The sequence below is a fragment of the Delphinus delphis genome, chromosome 4, assembly GCF_949987515.2.
Source record: "Delphinus delphis chromosome 4, mDelDel1.2, whole genome shotgun sequence".
NCBI lineage: Eukaryota > Metazoa > Chordata > Mammalia > Artiodactyla > Delphinidae > Delphinus > Delphinus delphis.
Window position 1 is genome coordinate 140,027,105 of NC_082686.1, and position 17,115 is coordinate 140,044,219.

A 17,115-nucleotide genomic window follows, 5' to 3' on the forward strand; every position below is an offset into this window, starting at 1 on the left:
CTGAAACTAACACAACATTGTAAATCAACTCTACTCCAATATAAAATAAAAATTAAATTTAAAAAAAGGAAAAAAATCGGTCTATAGTTATCTACATAGCCCTGTATATAACCAAATAGTGATCTATGTCAACAGATTTTCACGTACTTTAGAGTTAGGTAAACTCTTCCAGATCCAGTTGTGATGGGGCTGTGTCAGCTCCCTCAGACAGAATGAGTCATTCTGTCATTGTGCTCCCAGAAAGCTGTGCTCATTTCTCAACTATAGTAGTTCTCACATTGTATTCTAATTTATCTGTTTAACCTCGTGCCTCCCCTACAGGACTGTGAGCTCGTCTAAGCAAAGATGGTGCCTTGATCCGCCTTGTGAAGCCCAGCACCTTGTATCAAACATGCATTCAGCAAAAGTTTTTATGACTGAATGTGTTGTGGAATCAATCAGTTATTGGATATCCCCTTGGCCACTCCCTGAGCTCAGAGAGAGAAAACAATTGAATTATTGCTGTCATAAAAAAATACCTTTGTATGGGGTGGGGGGATGGATTGGGAGTTTGGTATTAGCAGACGCAAACTATTATACATACAATAGATAAACAACAAGGTCCTACTGTATAGCACAGGGGACTATATTCAGTATCCTGTGATAAACCATAATGGAAAAGAATATAAAAAAGAATATATATATATATATATATAACTGAATCACTTTGCCATACACAAGAAATTGATGCAACATTGTAAATCAACTATACTTCAATAAAGTAAATTTTTAAAAATACCTTCATATAAATGAGTCAGAAATAAAGCAAAGCAGACAGTTGAAGAGATTATTCTGGGTGGAAAAGAGGAGGAGATTGTGTCAGTCTGGATCAGGTTAGGAAGTCAAAAGACACTAAACATAAACTTAATATAAAGAGTTATTAGCCCCTGATAGGAGAATAACTACAAAGATGCAAAGACAACTCTAAAGGAGACCTTGGACAAAGGGAGACTATCCAAGGAAGGACAAACTGAGAGGGAAAGTCCCCTCCCCAAGGCTGACATTCAGCCTCATGGAAGACGGCCTACTCGCAGCCCTCGGGTGGTGAAGTTCACTGTTTGCCTGGACTGGGGCTGGACCAGGGTTGCTGGGTAAGCAGTATCGACCCTTCAGGCACAGGCGAGCTCTGGCTGGTGAGAGGGCGTGCAGAGGGAGTCTGGCGCCACAGCAGGTGAAAGGCCTGGAGTGTGTGGTGTCCACACACGTCAAGGGCACAAGCCAGGTTGGTGAGAGGGCACAGGGTCCGGGGTATGCCAGGTCCGTGTCAGGAGACCAGAGCAAGGTGGTTCCTGGGCCCGGGCTGGGGCTGCAGGTTGCTAAGGGGCTGCCCCCTCCGGGCACAGCTGCGCAGAGCGCCACCAGATGTCCCTCCCCGCTCAGCCCCCCACGACTGATGGCTGCGGGAGAAGCGAACGCAGCCGCGGACGGACGAAGAGCATCTTCCCCTGGCAATGTCCCTCCAGCGCCCTCTACTGACACAGCGTGACATCACCCCCTGAAAAGAATAGAGAAAAAGTCCAACCCATCACCACCTAGCAAATACTGAAGGACCCATCTGAGCCAAGGGAAGGAAACTGGTAACTGCGCAGGGACCCAACACGCCATAAACAAACGATGTTTGGACCTAAGTTAGAGTGCGCTCCCTCATCTGCAGAAGGAGGGGAGTAATAGCACCTACCTCATGTGTGGTGTAAACTGAAAGAAAGATACACGACTATGTATAAAATAGAGACCTCATGAGAACCTACCGTACAGCACAGGAAACTCTATCAATACTCTGTGGTGACCTAAATGGGAAGGAAATCCAAAAAAGAGGGGGTTCACTTTGCTGTACAGTAGAAACTAACACAACATTGTAAAGCAACTATACTCCAATAAAAACTTTTTAAAAATAACTGCATGGACCCAGAATCCTGTAGATAGAACAGTTTGACTTGAATAAGTACATGAGCTTAGCGGCACTTATGCTCTTAAGGAAATAACGATATATAGTAAAATATCACTAAAAATGTCTTTGATTTAGAATCAAAAAGTACAAACCTCCAGTTATAAAATAAGTAAGTCATGGGGATGTAATGTATAGCATGGTGACCATAGTTAATAATATTGTATTGCACACTTGAAAGTTGCCAAAAGAATACAGTTGGCCCTTGAAGAACATGGGTTTGAACTGCGTGGGTCCACTTACACACAGATTTTTTTTCAGTAGTAAATACTACAGTACTACACGATCCTTGGTTGGGAGAAACCGTGGATGCAGAGGGCCGACTATAAGTTACATGCAGATTTTCAGCTGCACAGGGTTGGTGCCCCTAATGCCCACATTGTTCAAGGGTCAACTGTGTATCTTAAAAGTCCTCATGACAAGAAAAAAAAATATTTTGTAACTATGTATGGTGATGGATGTTAACTAGACTTATTACAGTGATCATTCTGCAATGTATACAAATATTGAATCATTTTATACACCTGAAATATAATGCTATCTCTCAATTATACCACAGTTTAAAAAAAAAATCTCTATATAGAAGGAAGGTGTCTAGAATGCAGCCTTACTTGGTAGATGTAAAAGGAATGAAGTAAACTCAGTGCTGTATCTTTAAAAAAGAAAGAAAGAAAGAAAGATACCATGTGTACTTTGAATAATGACAACGTGTGTGCTGATCACAGAACAGCGTCTGGCACGTAATAATTCGATAAGTGTTTGCTATGATCACCTTCGTTTACTTGGAGAGGCAGAACTGCAATCAGAGGACCCAAGTTCCATTCCCAGCCCTACTATCCACTGACCATGGACCACAGAGCCTTCCCTCCCCCCGGGGCTTTGGTTGCTGATGCTGTGAAGTGGCCCTTTCTCACTTTTTTTAAAAAAGAAAGGTTTATTTTCCGTCAACCTTATTTCTGCTTTCTGTTTAAGAGTCTGTGCAACAACAGCTGAAATTCACTCAGTGGTTCTTCTTACCCACTCAGTGGCCTGAGCAATGGGGCCTGGGGACCAGTCTTCAGGGGGGACCCCTGGGCAGGCACGGAGGTCACCCCAACCTTCAGACCCCAGGCTGAGTAGTGGTAAATTCGGGAGCTGAGCTGCCCCTTCACCCTGCAATTCCTCTTCAGTCACAGCCTTTCAGCAGCAGCCTGCCCTTCAGTCCCCATCCCTTTAGCATCTCTGTACAAGCAGAGATCACGTGCAGAACCTCCCCGGCCAGCACCCACCTGCTCAGACCTGCTGAGTGGGCTCCCTTGTCACGGCCTGGACGGCAGTGGCCCCTTGGCACGGAGGAGAGGCTGTGTGACGCAGAACCATGGAGCGGGTGACAGGCTGACGTCACTGGGATCAGGAAGCCCTGGGAGTCAGGGCTCCTGCACGGCTGCCTGGATGGTCCCAGGAGTGAAGCTGCCAGTGACAGGAGCAGCCCCAGTGGCAGCAGGACCTGTGAGCACAGCTGGCTGGCCAGTCTTCCTGGAGGAGAGAACCCTGACATCAGCCCAGTTTTCACTGACAAGCACGGCACGAGCTGCCAGCAAGAGATTCTCCCAGGTAGTCTTCAGATTTATGATGTGGAGGCCATCGCTTTTCCTTTTGTCGCTGTTCTGTCCCTTTTGGAAGTCCAGGTGGGGACCCCTAAGTGGGTCCCTGCTGCAAGGAATTTGAGGACATCCTCCTCCTTCATTTGCTCCGGACGTTGTTAAGTTTTCCCTTTAAATGACGGCAGGAACCCAGAACACCTTGTGGACTCCTCTCTGGCAGCACAGAAAGGCGCTTTCCCACTTTTCACGTCCCACTTTTCCATCTCACATGCCTAACATCCATGCCTTCTGCTCCACTGCAGGGTATACAGTGAGCCGACCCCTCAAAATACAGCCAGAACGGGAGAGAGTGCAGTGAGCTGGCTGCACGGAGAAACGTCAGACACTTACAAGACAAAAAATAACATCCCGTTGTGACAGTTTTTCAAACTTTATGCATTCAGAAAATCTTAGACACTTGTGCTCTGATTTTTTTCAGAGCCAAGCTTGGTTTGAAGCAATGGCAAAACCTAGAAAACAACTTACTTGTGCTCAGATTAGATGACTTTTTATGAAAGATGATGGGGGGGAGGAATGAAGACGCTTCTCTTGCCTTAAAATTCCCATGCCCATCACTGCCCCCCACACCTGCACCCACACTTCCCTGCATTTATTCAAGGGCAGGGAATTGCCCACACTGAATTGCAAGCCCACATGGGAAGAACGCTGCATCAAGTTACAACTTGTCATATATAACTTAATTGAATTCTCTTTCAAAATGCCTTCCAAGTGGTCCAGAATCCAAAGGCATACGTGGATGCAGAAGGCTGAGAATACCCTGGTCACCTGGAAGAAAGGCAGGAACACGCAAGGAAGCTGGAAGTGCCTGAAGAGTAACATTGCCAACTTCAGTTTTTTCTGGGGACACGTCAGTAGGAGGATCACTGAATGGAGAAGCCCACTAATATATTCCTTCCTGTCCACAGCAAGTGCCCAGAACTCCATCACTTTTAATCCTTGGGTTAAAAGATTTTCCCAAATTACCTAATTATCAAAATCATCCAGTACACTCGTTAAAAACACCTATTTTATAGGTTCTTATCTGAGAGCTTACAAGTTCTCAGGTGATTCTTACAGTCAAGTAAATCTGGGAAGTAGTGGGTTTATGAAGTATCTGATCCTAATAGTCGCTGTGTAGACTATATATAAACAAATTTCTGGACCCCAGAACTACTGAATTAGGACATGCAGGGCTTCCCAACTGTACCAGGTGCTGATTATGGTCCGTGTCTCAGCTCAGACTCCATAACAAAATGCCATAGACTGAGTGGCTTGAACAACAGATTTCATTTCTCACAGTTTTGGAGGCTGGGAAGTCCGAGACCAAGGTGCCAGCAAGGTAGGTTTCATTCTGAGGCTCCTTCTCTTAGATTAAAGGCAGCTGCCATCTTGCTGTGTGCTCACATAACCTCTTCTTTGTCCTCATGGCAGGAGAGAGAGCAAGCTCTCTGTTGTCTCTTTTTACAAGTGCACTAATCACATCACTAGGGCCCCACCCTCCTGACCTCCAAAGGCCCCAAGTCCAAATACCATTACATTTCGTGGTTGGGGCTTCAACTAATGAATTTGGGTGGGGGAACACAGCATTCAGTCCAAAACATATTTTGAAAATGCTGGGTTAGATAAATGTTTATATGAAGCTTCTCCCCAAATTCCTAAGTTATCTGGGAAATGATAGCACATTTCAACTATCCTCAGACATTAATTCATTAGGAAGTTTTGATTTAAGTAGTGGATAGTAAGGCCCAAATCAGATAGGGAACCAAAAACTAGATTTTAAAGATGCACTCAAAGGGAATGGGGGATTTCATCTAGGGCGGCTGAGGTGGGATGTGACAGGAGTGGTTCTCACTTTTAATGTGCATGTGAGTCACCTGGAGGCCTTGTGATAACGCAGGCTCTGATTCAGCAGTTCCGGGTGGGACCTGAGAGTCTGCATTTCTGATGAGCTGCTCCACAGACCACATGCTGAATGGAGTGGTGGGGAGCAAGCATTCCAGGTATCCAGGGGTGTCTGTGCCCATGGAGTATGATGCCAAAGACAAGCTTTTCAACTTAAAAGTTTTGCTTGGAGTCAACGACGTCATTGCAGAAGACCTGCGTTCCAAAATATCATCTAGAAGAAATGAGCTTCAGAAATGCCAAGCGGGCTTCCCTGGTGGCGCAGTGGTAGAGAGTCTGCCTGCTGATGCAGTGGGGTGCGGGTTCGTGCCCCGGTCTGGGAGGATCCCACGTGCTGCAGAGCGGCTGGGTCCATGAGCCATGGCCACTGAGCCTGCGCATCCGGAGCCTGTGCTCCGCAATGGGAGAGGCCACAATGGTGAGAGGCCTGCGTACGGCAAAAAAAAAAAAAAGAAAAAAAGAAATGCCAAGCTATGAATAGACTGGTGGTTGCCAAGGGGCAGGGGGGAGGGATGGATTGGGAGTTTGGGATTAGCAGAAGAAAACTATTATATATGGGATGGATAAACAACAAGGTCCTACTGTATAGCACAGGGAACTATACTCAATATCCTTTGATAAACCATAATGGAAACACAACTTTGTAAATCAACTATACTTCATTTTAAAGAAAAGAAAGAAATGCCAATCTCTGAACTCTGTTGCTCCCAACATTTTAAAATAACTTTCAAAACACAGTAATTGAATTAACATAACAGGTCAGAAATGATCTTATATGATCATCAGATTATACCAGGAGTTCCCCAAATTTCTCCCCTTCAAGGGATCCTTAAGTGACTTTGTAATTTTTTCACAACATCCCTAACCCAAAAGAAATGACCAACTGCTTTATTTGCTAATTTGTTAGGTCCATACAACTTGGTAATTTTGTGTGTGTGTGTCCTAACAACTTAATAGCCATTTGAAAAAATAATACACATAAACTGAAGGAAAATCTGCTTTCTTTTCTTTCATCCTTAAATAACCACAAGCACTTATTAATCAGGATGTGTGCATCCTGGGCACCACACAACTTCTTAAACCTTGGGATCAGATTGGACACTGCCATCCTCAGCCCTCATTCCACTTTGCATTTCACGTGGTGATTGCTATTTACCACAGCAACTGTGAAAACCCAGTTTCGCAAATACTTGACATCCTGGAGGGGAATGTAGTACAATTACATTGAAGAAACTGTGAAGTATCTTGGGCTAGTAGTTTATGTGGTTTCCAACACAAATTCAATATCACTGTACTTCTGCTTCAAAAACTGAAAATTTTCTGAGCCGCGCTAACGTAACTTGGTTCAGTTTGGAAACTGCAGGTTCATACCCTTTACAAAGGACTAATTGTGACCGAAGGCAAAGTAAGAATTCTAAAAGAAGAGAGAAATTTTTGCAAGGAAGACCTACAAACAATACAATTTCCTTAGGTATTAAAGAGAAATCAGTTCTTCTCTGGCTTGTTAGAATGAAAGTGTATCCTTCTTAAACTAATGTTAAGATTCTTAAAATGTTACAGTCTTTTGAAGGAAAATGATTTTCCTAATATTTCCCCAGTAACAACACATCAGTTTCCCCACAGAAAAAGAGACTTAGCATGTAATTATTATCGTTCTTTTATTTTCCTTTGTTCACCTATTTCCTTGACATTTGGTTTTAAATTAAACGTAAGGAACAATTTTGATCATTCAACCTTCACCAAAAAAAAGGAACATTGATTGATTCAAAGTTTTACTTCATGTACCTACAATTTCCCTGTAGTCCTATTTCTCAATCAGAATTTGAATAATCTTTACAACTTGTAGTCCCCCAAACTCAGATTTAATGATTCAGTAAGTTCTGAAAGAGAAATAACAGCTGCAGCTCATCCCACTGTGCTATTCGGTAATGACAACGTTATACCACATTAGCGATTGTGACATTAATAAAAAGAAGCCCATAGGATTAACCAAAGACAGCTGACTTTAGTCAAATGTAGGTCAGGCTTTGTTTGCTCAGAAGCTGGTAATAAATTCCCAGGTAAGTGCTCTCCTGTGTCACACATATATGCCACGAGCAAAATTTCAGTCCTGCTAAATGATTCACATTTTTAAGTTTCTCTAAGCCATTTTTGAAATATCGTTAAGCATTTAATTCCACTGCCAAGCCTACAGGCTCCTTAAAATTATTAACTTATGTGACATGATAGCATGTTTTTCCTTGAGGCACTTCACCTTGGAGGGTTTTGTGTTCACCTTCCGGTTACTGAGGTTCTTACTAGAAGAGGCTCAGGGGTCACCCCTAATTTATAGCATAATTATGGAGAAAATAGTGTTGACGGCTAAGCCAGCCATCTGTAATCTCTAAGTCCTCCTTGCCACAGGAAATATCGTTGTAAGTCTAACGCGAATATTACATTCTTAATCAAGTCTGGTGGTAGGCTTTATAAGAATAAGATGTCCAGAACCACACAAGCCTAAAATATATTCTTAAAATCCACACACTTTGGAAAACAGTGTAGCCATTTCTTAAAAGGTTAGACATACGCCTACCATACGACCCAGCCATGGCTCCCAAGCCATTTGTCTAAGAAAGGGAACCATATGGCCACAAAAAGACCCGCACAGAAATGTTCATTGAACCTCTATTCATAACAGCCCCAAACTGGAAACAATCCAAACCAACAGGAGGATGGACAAACAAACAATGACGTATTCATATACCAGAATCCTCCTCAGCAATAAAAACGAAAACATGGGGCTTCCCGGAAGATGGCGGAAGAGTAAGACGCGGAGATCACCTTCCTCCCCACAGATACACCAGAAATACATCTACACGTGGAACAACTCCTACAGAACACCTACTGAACGCTGGCAGAAGACCTCAGACCTCCCAAAAGGCAAGAAACCCCCCACGTACCTGGTTAGGGCAAAAGAAAAAAATAAACAGAGACAAAAGGATAGGGACGGGACCTGCACCTCTGGGAGGGAGCTATGAAGGAGGAAAAGTTTCCACACACTAGGAAGCCCCTTCGTGGGCGGAGACTGCGGGTGGCGGAGGGGGAAAGCTTCGGAGCCGCGGAGGAGAGCACAGCCACAGGGGTGCGGAAGGCAAAGCGGAGAGATTCCCGCACAGAGGATCGGGGCCGAACAGCACTTCCGAGCCCGAGAGGCTTGTCTGCTCCCCCGCCGGGGCGGGCGGGGCTGGGAGCTGAGGCTCGGGCTTCGGTCGGAGCGCAGGGAGAGGACTGGCGTGAACACAGCCTGCAGGGGGTTAGTGCGCTACGGCTGGCCGGGAGGGAGTCCAGGTAAAAGTCTGGACCTGCCGAAGAGGCAAGAGACTTTTTCTTACCTCTTTGTGTCCTGGTGCGTGAGGAGAGGGAATTAAGAGCGCTGCTTAAAGGAGCTCCAGAGACGGGCGCGAGCCGCGGCTATAAGCGCGGACCCCAGAGACGGGCAGGAGACGCTAAGGCCGCTGTTGCGGCCACCAAAAAGCCTGTGTGCGAGCACAGGTCACTGTCCACACCCCGTTCCGGGGAGCCTGTGCAGCCCGCCACTGCCAGCGTCCCGGAATCCAGGGACAACTTCCCCGGGAGAACGCACGGCGCGCCTCAGGCTGGTGCAACATCCCAGTGGCCTCTGCCGCCGCAGGCTTGCCCCGCATCCGTGCCCCTCCCTCCCCCCCGGCCTGAGTGAGCCAGAGTCACCTAATCAGCGGCTCCTTTAACCCCGTCCTGCCTCAGCAGAGAACAGATGCCCTCCGCGACCTACACTCAGAGGCAGGGCCAAATCCAAAGCTGAGCCTCTGGGAGCTGTGAGAACAAAGAAGAGAAAGGGAAATCCCTCCCAGCAGCCTCAGGAGCAGCGGATTAAATCTCCACAATCAACTTGATGTACCTTCATCTGTGGAATACCTGATAGACAATGAATCATCCCAAATTGAGGAGGTGGACTTGAGAGCAAGATTTATGATTTGTTCCCCTTTTCCTCTTTCTGTGAGTGTGTATGTGTATGCTTCTGTGTGAGATTTTGTCTGTATAGCTTTGCTTCCACCATTTGTCCTAGGGTTCTATCCATCCGTTTTTGTTGTTGTTGTTTTTCTTAATTTTTTTTCTTAATAATTATAATAACTTTATTATATTTTATCTTATTTTATTTTACTTTATCTTCTTTCTTTCTTTTTTCTTTCCTTCCCTCCTTTTTTCCTCCCTGCCTCCCTCCCTCCCTCCTTTCTTTCTTTCATTCTTTCTTTCTTTCTACTTCTACTAATTCTTTCTTTCTACTTTTTCTCCCTTTTATTCTGAGCCGTGTGGATGAAAGGCTCTTGGTGCTGCAGCCAGGAGTCAGTGCTGTGCCTCTGAGGAGGGAGAGCGAACTTAGGACACTGGTCAACAAGAGACCTCCCAGCTCCACATAATATCAAATGGCGAAAATCTCCCAGAGATCTCCATCTCAACACCAGCACCCAGCTTCACTCAACGACCAGCAAGCTACAGTGCTGGACACCCTATGCCAAACAACTAGCAAGACAGGAACACAACCCCACCCATTAGCAGAGAGGCTGCCTAAAATCATAATAAGTCCACAGACAGCCCAAAACACACCACCAGACGTGGACCTGCCCACCAGAAAGACAAGATCCAGCCTCATCCACCAGAACACAGGCACTAGTCCCCTCCACCAGGAAGCCTACACAACCCACTGAACCAACCTTAGCCACTGGGGACAGACACCAAAAACAACGGCAACTACGAACCCGCAGCCTGCAAAAAGGAGATCCCCAAACACAGTAAGATAAGCAAAATGAGAAGACAGAAAAACACACAGCAGATGAAGGAGCAAGATAAAAACCCACCAGACCTAACAAGTGAAGAGGAAATAGGTACTCTACCTGAAAAAGAATTCAGAATAGTGATAGAAAAGATGATCCAAAATCTTGGAAATAGAATGGACAAAATGCAAGAAACATTTAACAAGGACCTAGGAGAACTAAAGATGAAACAAACAACGATGAACAACACAATAAATGAAATTAAAAATACTCTAGATAGGATCAATAGCAGAATCACTGAGGCAGAAGAACACATAAGTGACCTGGAAGATAAAATAGTGGAAATAACTACTGCAGAGCAGAATAAAGAAAAAAGAATGAAAAGAACTGACGACAGTCTCAGAGACCTCTGGGACAACATTAAATACACCAACATTCGAATTATAGGGGTTCCAGAAGAAGAAAAGAAAAAGAAAGGGACTGAGAAAATATTTGAAGAGATTATACTTGAAAACTTCCTTAATATGGGAAATAAAATAGTTAATCAAGTCCAGGAAGCACAGAGAGTCCCGTACAGGATAAATCCAAGGAGAAACACGCCAAGACACATATTAATCAAACTATCAAAAATTAAATACAAAGAAAAAATATTAAAAGCAGCAAGGGAAAAACAACAAATAACACACAAGGGAATCCCCATAAGGTTAACAGCTGATCTTTCAGCAGAAACTCTGCAAGCCAGAAGGGACCTGCAGGACATATTTAAAGTGATGAAAGGGAAAAACCTGCAACCAAGATTACTTCACCCAGCAAGGATCTCATTCAGATTTGATGGAGAAATTAAAGCCTTTACAAACAAGCAAAAGCTGAGAGAGTTCAACACCACCAAACCAGCTTTACAACAACTGCTAAAGGAACTTCTCTAGGCAAGAAACACAAGAGAAGGAAAAGACCAACAATAACGAACCCAAAACAATTAAGAAAATGGGAATAGGAAAATACATATCAATAATTACCTTAAATGTAAATGGACTAAATGCTCCCACCAAAAGACACAGATTGGCTGAATGGATACAAAAACAAGACCCATATATTTGCTTTCTACAAGAGACCCACTTCAGACCTAGAGACACATACAGACTGAAAGTAAGGGGATGGAAAAAGTTATATCATGCAAATGGAAACGAAAAGAAAGCTGGAGTAGCAATTCTCATATCAGAAAAAATAGACTTTAAAATAAAGACTATAAGAAGAGACAAAGAAGGACACTACATAATGATCAAGGGATCGATCCAAGAAGATATAACAATTGTAAATATTTATGCACCCAATACAGGAGCACCTCAATACATAAGGCAAATGCTAACAGCCATAAAAGGGGAAATCGACAGTAACACATTCATAGTAGGGGACTTTAACACCCCACTTTCACCAATGTACAGATCATCCAAAATGAAAATAGATAAGGAAACACAAGCTTTAAATGATACATTAAACAAGATGGACTTAATTGATATTTATAGGACATTCCATCCAAAAACAACAGAATACACATTTTTCTCAAGTGCTCATGGAACATTCTCCAGGTTAGATCATATCTTGGGTCACAAGTCAAGCCTTGGTAAATTTAAGAAAATTGAAATTGTTTCAAGTATCTTTTCCGACAACAATGCTATGAGACTAGATATCAATTACAGGAAAAGATCTGTAAAAAATACAAACACATGGAGGCTAAACAATACACTACTTAATAACAAAGTGATCACTGAAGAAATCAAAGAGTAAATAAAAAAATACCTAGAAACAAATGACAATGGAGACACGATGACCCAAAATCTATGGGATGCAGCAAAAGCATTTCTAAGAGGGAAGTTTATAGCAATACAATCCTACCTCAGGAAACATCTCAAATAAACAACCTAGCCTTGCACCTAAAGCAATTAGAGAAAGAACAAAAAAAACTGCAAAGTTAGCAGAAGGAAAGAAATCATAAAAATCAGATCAGAAATAAATGAAAAAGAAATGAAGGAAATGATAGCAAAGATCAATAAAACTAAAAGCTGGTTCTTTGAGAAGATAAACAAAATTGATAACCATTAGCCAGACTCATCAAGAAAAAACGGGAGAAGACTCAAATCAATAGAATTAGAAATGAAAAAGGAGAAGTAACAACTGACACTGCAGAAATACAAAAGATCATGAAGATTACTACAAGCAACTCTATGCCAATAAAATAGACAACCTGGAAGAAATGGACAAATTCTTAGAAATGCATAATCTGCCAAGACTGAATCAGGAAGAAATAGAAAATATAAACAGACCAATCACAAGCACTGAAATTGAAACTGTGATTAAAAATCTTCCAACAAACAAAAGCCCAGGACCAGATGGCTCACAGGCAAATTCTATCAAACATTTAGAGAAGAGCTAACACCTATCCTTCTCAAACTCTTCCAAAATATAGCAGAGGGAGAAACACTCCCAAACTCATTCTACGAGGCCACCATCACCTTGATACTAAAACCAGACAAGGATGTCACAAAGAAAGAAAACTACAGGCCAATATCACTGATGAACATAGATGCAAAAATCCTCAACAAAATACTAGCAAACAGAATCCAACAGCACATTAAAAGGATCATACACCATGATCGAGTGGGGTTTATTCCAGGAATGCAAGGATTCTTCAATATACGCAAAACAATCAGTGTGATTCACCATATTAACAAATTGAAGGAGAAAAACCATATGATCATCTCAATAGATGCAGAGAAAGCTTTCAACAAAATTCAACACCCATTTATGATAAAAACCCTGCAGAAAGTAGGCACAGAGGGAACTTTCTTCAACATGACAAACCCATAGCCAACATCATCCTCAATAGTGAAAAACTGAAAGCATTTCCACTAAGATCAGGAACAAGACAAGGTTGCCCACTCTCACCACTCTTATTCAACACAGTTTTGGAAGTTTTAGCCACAGCAATCAGAGAAGAAAAAGAAATAAAAGGAATCCAAACCAGAAAAGAAGAAGTAAAGCTGTCACTGTTTGCAGATGACATGATACTATACATAGAGAGTCCTAAAGATGCTACCAGAAAACTACTAGAGCTAATCAATGAATTTGGTAAAGTTGCAGGATACAAAATTAATGCACAGAAATCTCTTGCATTCCTATACACTAAGGATGAAAAATCTGAAAGTGAAATAAAGAAAACACTCCCATTTACCACTGCAACAAATAGAATAAAATACCTAGGAATAAACCTACCTAAGGAGACAAAAGACCTGTATGCAGAAAATTATAAGACACTGATGAAAGAAATTAAAGATGATACAAATAGATGGAGAGCTATACCATGTTCTTGGATTGGAAGAATCAACATTGTGAAAATGACTCTACTACCCAAAGCAATCTAAGATTCAATGCAATCCCTATCAAACTACCACTTGTATTTTTCACAGAACTAGAACAAGAAATTTCACAATTTGTATGGAAACACAAAAGGCCCCAAATAGACAAAGCAATCTTGAGAACGAGAAACGGAGCTGGAGGAATCAGGCTCCCTGACTTCAGACTATGCTACAAAGCTACAGTAATCAAGAAAATATGGTATTGGCACAAAAACAGAAAGATAGATTAATGGAACAGGATAGAAAACCCAGAGATAAACCCACGCACATATGGTCACCTCATCTTTGATAAAGGAGGCAGGAATGTACAGTGGAGAAAGGACAGCCTCTTCAATAAGTGGTGCTGGGGAAACTGGACAGGCACATGTAAAAGTATGAGATTAGATCACTCCCTAACACCATACACAAAAATAAGCTCAAAATGGATTAAAGTCCTAAACGTAGGGCCAGAAACTATCAAACGCTTAGAGGAAAACATAGGCAGAACACTCTATGACATAAATCACAGCAAGATCCTTTTTGAGCCACCTCCTAGAGAAATGGAAATAAAATCAAAAATAAACAAATGGGACCTAATGAAACTTAAAAGCTTTTGCACAGCAAAGGAAACCATAAACAAGACCAAAAGACAGCCCTCAGAATGGGAGAAAATATTTGCAAATGAAGCAACTGACAAAGGATTAATCTCCAAACTTTATAAGCAGCTCACGCAGCTCAATAACCAAAAAACAAACAACCCAATCCAAAAATGGGCAGAAGACCTAAATAGACATTTCTCCAAAGAAGATATACAGACTGCCAACAAACACATGAAAGAATGCTCAACATCATTAATCATTAGAGAAATGCAAATTAAAACTACAATGAGATATCATCTCTATCAGTCACAATGGCCATCATCAAAAAATCTACAAACAATAAACGCTGGAGAGGGTGTGGAGAAAAGGGAACCCTCTTGCACTGTTGGTGGGAATGTAAATTGATACAGCCACTATGGAGTACAGTATGGAGGTTCCTTAAAAAACTACAAATAGAACTACCATATGACCCAGCAATCCCACTGCTGGGCATATACCCCGAGAAAACCATAATTCAAAAGGAGTCATATACCAAAATGTTCATTGCAGCTCTATTTACAGTGGCCCAGAGATGGAAACAACCTAAGTGTCCATCGTCGGTTGAATGGATAAAGAAGATGTGGCACATAAATACAATGGAATATTACTCAGCCATAAAAAGAAACAAAATTGAGCTATTTGTAATGAGGTGGATAGACCTAGAGTCTGTCATACAGAGTGAAGTAAGTCAGAAAGAGAGAGACAAATACCGTATGCGAACACATATATATGGAATTTAAGAAAAAAAGTCATGAAGAACCTAGGGGTAAGACGGGAATAAAGACACAGACCTACTAGAGAATGGACTTGAAGATATGGGGAGGGGGTACATGTAAGCTGTGACAAAGTGAGAGAGAGGCATGGACATATATACACTACAAACGTAAGGTAGATAGCTAGTGGGAAGCAGCCTCATAGCACGGGGAGATCAGCTCGGTGCTTTGTGACCGCCTGGAGGGGTGGGATAGGGAGGGTGGGAGGGAGGGAAACGCAAGAGGGAAGAGATATGGGAACATATGTATATGTATAACTGATTCACTTTGTTATAAAGCAGAAACTAACACACCATTGTAAAGCAATTATACTCCAATAAAGGTGTAAAAAAAAAAAAAAAGAAAGAAAGAAACAACTCCAGATATGTGCAATCATCACGGACGAATCTCTACAACAGGTGACAGCAAAACAGTGCATGTTGCATGATTCCATTTATGTGAAATTCTAGGACAGTCGAAACCAATCTGTGACCATAAATCAGAACAGTGGGGGAAGTAGGGAGTGGTGCAGGATTGTCTGGAAGAAGCATACTTTCTGGGTGATGATAAGTTCTATATTTCATCAGGGCAAGGTTATGTGCAGGTGTATGTTTGTCAAACTCATCAAACTATGTATTTAAGATCTCTACATTAAGATCTTATAATAGGGGTGGGGCATGCACCTGGCTGTTAGCAAGCGACTGGTAGCGGTCCTGCTCAGCCATTGGTCGGGGTCATTGTGGGCCCCTCCCCCAAATGAGCAACCATTAAAAGTCCTGCTCAGCCATTGGTTGGCACTGAAGTGGGCCCCTCCCCCTCCCCTTCCTTTGTATAAAAAGAGCCTGAATTTGGACTGAGGGAAGATGGTTTTTTGAGACACTAGTGTGCCATCTTCTTGGTCTGCTGGCTTTCCAAATAAAATCATTATTCCTTGCCCCAACAACTGATCTCCCAATTTATTGGCCTGTCGTGTGGCAAGTAGAGTGAGCTTGGTCTCAGTAACAATCTGTGTGTAAACTATGCCTCAGAAAATAAAATAAAACAGTGAATTCCCTGGCAGTCCAGTGGTTAGGACTTGATGCTTTCACTGCTGAGGCCAGGGTTCAATCCCTGGTCAGGGAACTAAGATCCACAAGCCACGTGGCCAAACATAAATAAATAAATAAATAATTTTAAAAATAAATAAATATGTGTGGGTGTTTTGTAAGCTCTTCAATTTTATACTTAAACTTTCTGAAATCACCACCTTTATTAAATACTTATGTAACTGTAAAATATTATAGGTCTTTTAGATATGAGCAAAAAGAGATATCACTGGAAAGAGTTACTAACTCAACTATTACCTAAGTAAGGATCGTAAGAAGTGCATTTATTTAATGAGTTAAATAGTTTCAATTTATTTATATTTTAATTCCTTCTATATGCTCATGGCATAACTTGAGAGCTCTGTGTTTATAAATTTTAAAAACAGAAAAATATCAATGGGTATAAACGCAATTGAGTACTTAAAGCTAGTTTGGAAAAGCAGTTGCAAGATTAGCCAAAAACAGTAAATGACACAAAAATTATTTTAACTTCTAATACTAAGCAGAGTTACGTTGGCTCTTTCAATACAAACTGCGCCCCTGTCATTCCCTCTGATTCAGGCCCTTCTGATCTTTTATTTTTAAGTGCAGTAGATTCCCAGTTGGCTTTCCCAGTTTTACTGTCATCTTTTTTGGATCCATTTCAAGTCACCATATTAATCTTGAAGCCCAGCCTGAGCATGACATACATCACAATTACGGTCAAGGTCAGCTCCCTGGCCTGGCATTCGAAGACTGGTGTTGGTCTGATCGCAGTCTGCCCGCCAAGGCACCTAATCTCAAGGCCACTTTTCCCACTTTTCCCCCTGGCCTCCCATCACCCACAGATCTCTGCAGTGAGGCGGCTCAATGGAGCTCCCATTCCTGCCCCTGGGCTGCTGTTTATGCTGCCTGTGCATCTGAATTTTATATCATTTTGTCCCCACCTTACCATTACCAAACTCATCCCA